General features: G+C 40.5%; 1 long non-coding RNA gene across 1 annotated transcript in view; it reads left to right on the top strand.

The window, feature by feature from the left end:
• Positions 1-2,210, top strand: part of LOC117876453 — a 90,955-nt gene extending 88,745 nt beyond the window's left edge. The window contains exon 3 of the long non-coding RNA XR_004645495.1: positions 2,124-2,210. This is a non-coding gene — a long non-coding RNA (uncharacterized LOC117876453). The remainder of the gene's footprint in view (positions 1-2,123) is intronic.
• The last annotated feature ends 4,005 nt before the right edge of the window (positions 2,211-6,215 follow it).

The raw sequence follows: 6,215 nt of genomic DNA on the forward strand, positions 1-6,215 counted from the left end.
CAGTGCATCTGAGTTGAGAGCGCTGTCCAGAGCGGTCACAATGAAGCACTGTGGGATAGCTCCCGGAGGCCAATAACATCGAATTCCGTCCACACTACCCCAATTCCGACCCGCAAAGGCCGGTTTTATCGCTAATCCCCTCGTCGGAGGTGGTGTAAAGAAACCGGTTTAAAGGGCCCTTTAAGTCGAAAGAAAGGGCCTCGTTGTGTGGACGTGTCCAGGCTTAATTCGGTTTAACGCTGCTAAAGTCGACCTAAACCCGTAGTGTAGACCAGGCCTGAGAGAACTTGGCTATTCCATTCTTCTTGCCCTTTTGAATCCCCCCAGTGAAAGGTGCACCAATCCCATTTATAATGACAGGTTTCAGAGTAGCAGCCGTGTTAGTCTGTGTCCGCAAAAAGAAGAACAGGAGTACTTGTGGCACCTTAGAGACTAACAAATTTATTAGAGCATAAGCTTTCGTGGACTACAGCCCACTTCTTCGGATGCATATAGAATGGAACATATATTGAGGATATATATATATATATGTTCCATTCTATATGCATCCTAAGAAGTGGGCTGTAGTCCACGAAAGCTTATGCTCTAATAAATTTGTTAGTCTCTAAGGTGCCACAAGTACTCCTGTTCAATCCCATTTAGATGACCAAATTCTCCAGAGGGCTCTAATAACACTACTGGTCTCCAACACTCCAGCACTCTGTCCTCCACCTTGAAAGCTCTCCCCCCACCAAACAGATCAGCCCTACACATAGAAGTCAACCTGTGACCCCACAACAAATCTTACTTCACACAGAGCAATGCAAATCCCAGGCTAGCTCTTATATGCTAACCAAAGACTCTGCAGCCTTATTACATACCTCACTAAGCTGGACAATATTCTGCCAAGTCAAAGTGTTGGGCCATGGGATATAATTCAAGGCACATTATTAATATCTCTGTTTTAGCTCTATAAGTTGTGTATTTTCAAAAAGTGTGTCTTTTATGCATTTTTGTGTTTACGTGTGATATACTGACTCTATTTTTAATTGTTGTAGTCTAAGCACTAAACAAATCTATTGTTTTCTCTTTTCTGGATTGGACTTGAATGTTATTGTGAACCAAGATATAAACTATAGTGAATGTGCATTACTCAGCACACAAAAGAAAATAGATTTTTTATTTGGGGTCTTGCTGTTTCAATATTTCTTACAGAAATGCTGCTTTTGTTTTCCTTCTTATTTTTCAGCCAGGTTGAATCTTTGGTAAATTAGCACTTGCATGGCAGGCAATCTCAGGAAAAGGATCAAAGTAAATACTTATGATGAGACCCGTAGGATCAAATTTTGATAGCTAAAATTCCTGGTGTATATTTTAAACCTTTATTCAGCAGCAATGCATTCATAATGTTTATGTAGAGTGGCAAAAGATAGTAGAATGCTGGTAAGTGTACCTGGGAAAACAAGTTACTGCCAATGATTGTACTGGTGCGTTGTATCCACACAAAGAGCTAGGAAAGGAAGGAATAACTTAGAGTAAATTTCTTTTTTTATTTTTAAAAGAGTAACAAGCTTAAGGATTACCTTATCTTGCTAACATATGCACATTCCCACTGGTACACCCTTTCAAAGAGGAATTGGGTGTATGTTAAAGCAAGGTCTAAACCATTATTCACCCATTTGCCAATCTCTTGCAAGAAGAATCTTCTTTTTCTACCCTATTCACATATATTTTACTAGCAGTATTTACTTCTTTTATTCTATTCACAAATAATTTGCCCAGTTACCAGAAGAGATTGGTGGAATTGATTTAAGGACCAAAGGATTGATTCCCCTGTAGGGTCTATCACCTATTAGCCGCAGGTCAAATGAAACATAGTAATTTTAAAAGGTGAGAACAGGCAGGAGGGTTTATTAAGAGATAAGTAACACAAGACAGGGAAAAGGGCAAGAAAGCATTAAACAGAGTAAAACAGAATAAAACAGCTTGGTGGTTTTACAAGTACAGTGAGCTTGAAGCCCAGACCCAACCCCTAACTGATATGGGCACAACACAAATAAAATGTCAATGTTATTCATTCTGTAGGAGTGAAAGGAGCTCAGGTGCAGATGGCTCACAATGCTCTCATCTGTCTTGCTTCTCAGATAATTCAGATCGGGACCTTAAGGACAGTTACCGGAATCAGGAACTCGAGATGGAACAGGAGAACCTCCTCGATGATGGACAATGAGATAAGCACAGGTGTTTGATGATGTTCCTCTTCCTCCATTGCATGACCGAGCACAGAGACAGGTTGGACCAAACACGGGCTGCCTCCTGAGCAGACAGCACCTGACAGACTGTGCAGCCTCTTTATATAATCTTTCTCTCACTAGACAGAATAACCAAGCGCCAGATGACCCTTTCCTAGCTTTACTGTTGGTAGGTAGATTAGGTTTAAACTTTAACCAATCAGAAAAATAGGCTCCTAAAAAGGTCACCAACTTTGGTAACAAGAAGATGGACTAAGATGGAGGGTGAAAGATAAAACAACAACCAAAAAAAAGGGCTAAAACCCCCAACAGCCCTACCTATGGCACAAGAACATAAGAAGGGCCATACAGGGTCAGATCAATGGTCCATCTAGTCCAGAGTACTGTCATCTGACAGTGGCCAGTGCCAGATGCTTTGAAGGGAATAAACAGAACAGGACAGTTTCGAGTCTTCCATCCCCTTGTGTAGCTTCTGGCAGTTGGAGGTTTAGGGGCACCTGGAGCATGGGGTCGTGTCCCTGACCATCATGGCTAATAGTCATTGATGGACCTAACCTCCATGAATCTCTCTAATTCTTTTTTGAATCCAGTTATACTTTTGGCCTTCATAACATCCCCTGGCAATGAATTCCACAGGTTGACTGTGCATTGTGTGAAATACTTCCTTATGTTTGTGGCTGCCTATTAATTTCAATGAGTGACCCCTGGTTTTTAAGTTATGTGAAGTGGTAAATAACACATCTATGCTTCCCTTATCAATATCCCACTAGCTTTTCATCTTTTCTCTCTAATTCACATACATATTTGAGGTATAAAATATTTTTATTTGAAAAGTTATAAAAATAAAACATTGAAACCACTCTAATTTCTACCTCTAAGGGTATATTTACATTACCCGCTGGATCGGCGGGTAGCGATCGCTCTATCGGGGATCGATTTATCGCATGTAGTGTAGATGCGATAAATCGATCCCCAATCACTCCCCCGTCGACTGCTGAACTCCAGCTCGGCGAGAGGCGGAAGCAAAGTCGACGGGGGAGCCACGGCCATCGATCCCATACAGCGAGAACACAAAGTAAGTAATTCTAAGTCGATCTAAGATACGTCGACTTCAGCTACGCTATTCTTGTAGCTGAAGTTGCATATCTTAGTTCAATTCCCCCCCTCAGTGTAGATCAGGCCTAAGTGTAAAACTACTGAGTCTGAACACTGATTCCTGCTGATTATATCAGTACTATACCTAGGATGATTTGCAATTACACATCACCTAATGTGTTAGGGTGTGTTATATGGAAACCGCTAAAGTATTTTTCTAAAAGAAACAGACTGATGCAGCTGGAATGTGGAGAATCACCTCTATTCTGCTAACCCATAGTGCATTCTTACAGGAAGATTCATGACCCACAGGGAAGAGAAACGGTCATGTAAAGAGAAAATGTAACCACTTCATCTGATATTCCATCTTAAATCAGTTCAATGGAGAGGTGCTCCTCTTGACACCAAAAGGAATTTCATGAATGTCCATGTTTTCCTATTTCCCATCCACCAGGTTCACATCTTTTCAACACCGCCCACAGCCAGGGCTTTGCAAAGATCTATTACAGCCAGGTCCGAAATTGAGGGTATACACAAATTCTTTGAAGTGTCACAGTGCAATGTTTCAAATTGCAATATGGTTGTTTGAGCAAGTAGTTCTGAATGAACTTATTTTTACACTATCCTATTAATCAACATAATTTTGTGTATATTTTATACTTTAGTGAATTGTATGCATTCCACTGCCTTCAGTGAGGGCTGGAAAAAGGATGCAATTAATAACCCTGTTAGGGAGGAGGGAAGGGGTGAATCAAGGAAGGTGGAGGGCTGTGGTAAGGGAGAGATTTAGTTGGGGCACTCTGAATGGGTGGGGAAATTAGGGGATAGACAGGAGTCTGTGCCAATGGGAAACCCAATGTCTCTTCGCTGAGGTATCAGCACATCAAAATCTCCAGCAAGGTTCACCCCGAATGCACTAATGCCTTGGCACAGAGACACTGTTTTCTCACTACTACATCCAAGGCAACAGCATTTGAAGGGCTCCCCATGGTGGAGTTGGCTTAGTAAAAAGACATTGGGCTCACCCAACCCAGGACCAATGCAGCCTCCAAATAGAGGAAGTACAAACCACCTCCACTAAGTCCCTGTGCCAGTGTTAAGACTGGCACAGGGATAAATCCCTCTCCCCACATGCATGCAGAGTATTTAACTGTGAATTATCTATGTCCAAGATGTTATCAGAATGTGTGTATGCATGTGCAATTTGGCATTGGTGGGAACTATAGATGTTTAACTGGAAGAATCCAAAGAAATGTGAAAGACACGGGGCAGGATAGCTAAATGGAATATTTTAAACAATGTCATGTGCAAAAGTTAGTAAATATTTTGCTGCCACCACCCAAATAGTTTGAGTCATTTGGGAAACTCTGTCTCCCCCCCAAAAAAACCTTTCCTTCCCTGGGTAGCCTTGAGAGACTTCTCCACCAATTCCCTGGTGAACATTGATCCAAACCCCTTGGATCTTAAAACAAGGAGGAATTAATCATTCCCTCCCTCCTCTTTCCTCCCACCAATTCCTGATGAGTCCAAATCCAATCCCCTTGGATCTTAAAACAAGGAAAAATCAATCAGGTTCTTTAAAAGAAGGTTTTAATTAAAGAAAGAAAGGTAAAAACCATCTCTGTAAAATCAGGATGGAAAATAACTTTACAGGGTAATCAGATTCAAAGCCCAGAGGAACCCCCTCTAGCCTTAGGTTCAAAGTTACAGCAAACAGAGGTAAACACTCTAGCAAAAGGAACGTTTACAAGTTGAGAAAACAAAGATAAATCTAACATGCTTTGCCTGGCTGTTACTTACAAGTTTGAAATATGAGAGACTTGTTCAGAAAGATTTGGAGAGCATGGATTGATATCTGGTCCCTCTTAGTTCCAAGAGTGAACAACCCCCAAAACAAAGAGCACAAACAAAAGCCTTCCCCCCCCACCAAGATTTGAAAGTATCTTGTCCCCTTATTGGTCCTTTGGGTCAGGTGTCAGCCAGGTTACCTGAGCTTCTTAACCCTTTACAAGTAAAAGGATTTTGGTGTCTCTGGCCAGGAGGGATTTTATAGTATTGTACACTGGAGGGCTGTTACCCTTCCCTTTATAGTTATGACAATACCAAAAAGTAAATTGTCCTCTGAGATATTACACCAAATTCAAGCATCAGTGTAAAACAGAGGGATTGTAGTCCTACTTTAAGTGCAAATCTCAATTCTGCCTAAAACCATGGAGTTGCTGCCATTTCTTTATAATATAAAAAAAACATTTCATATGAGACAGTAAGTGAGTAACAATTTAATTACTTGTAAGCAGAAAAAGCCTTAACAAAAGTACAAATATTATGCTGCAATTAAGCAATGAATAATATTAGTGTGTGAAAAAAAAGCTCATGTCACTGTTCTTGGTGGTTAGGTGCCTGAAGTGGCAGCCTTTTTATGTATTTTTGGAATGGTTGTGCATGATGCATTCCTGAAGGTCACAGGTCAGCAGCTTGTTATAGAATAAAAGAACAGAAATATAAAAGGGATTGGAAACACTCTGTAGTGGGAGATAAGATGACCTTGTGGTTTAAAGAACTGGGACTCAGGAAAGCTATTTTCACTCACTCAACAAAAAGAAGAAAAAAAGTCATCCCTACTATAAATCAAATGACTACAATGGAGTCACAATAGCTGTGTGTTTAGCCCATAATCTCTTTTTGCCTCAGTTTCCTCATCTGTGAAATGTAGAGAATAGCAAAAATGCAAAGGTATTGTCACTATAAAGATCAGTTGTTTAAATAAAAAAATTACATTTTGATACTACTTTGATGTTTGTCACTTGAGATTGCTTCTCCAAACATTCCTTAGCTTTACTATTCCACACTAGTTTCTCAGGTAGCTAGAAAATACTGTAACCTTTTAAT

Source organism: Trachemys scripta, chromosome 1, assembly GCF_013100865.1.
Source record: "Trachemys scripta elegans isolate TJP31775 chromosome 1, CAS_Tse_1.0, whole genome shotgun sequence".
In the NCBI taxonomy this organism is placed as follows: domain Eukaryota; kingdom Metazoa; phylum Chordata; order Testudines; family Emydidae; genus Trachemys; species Trachemys scripta.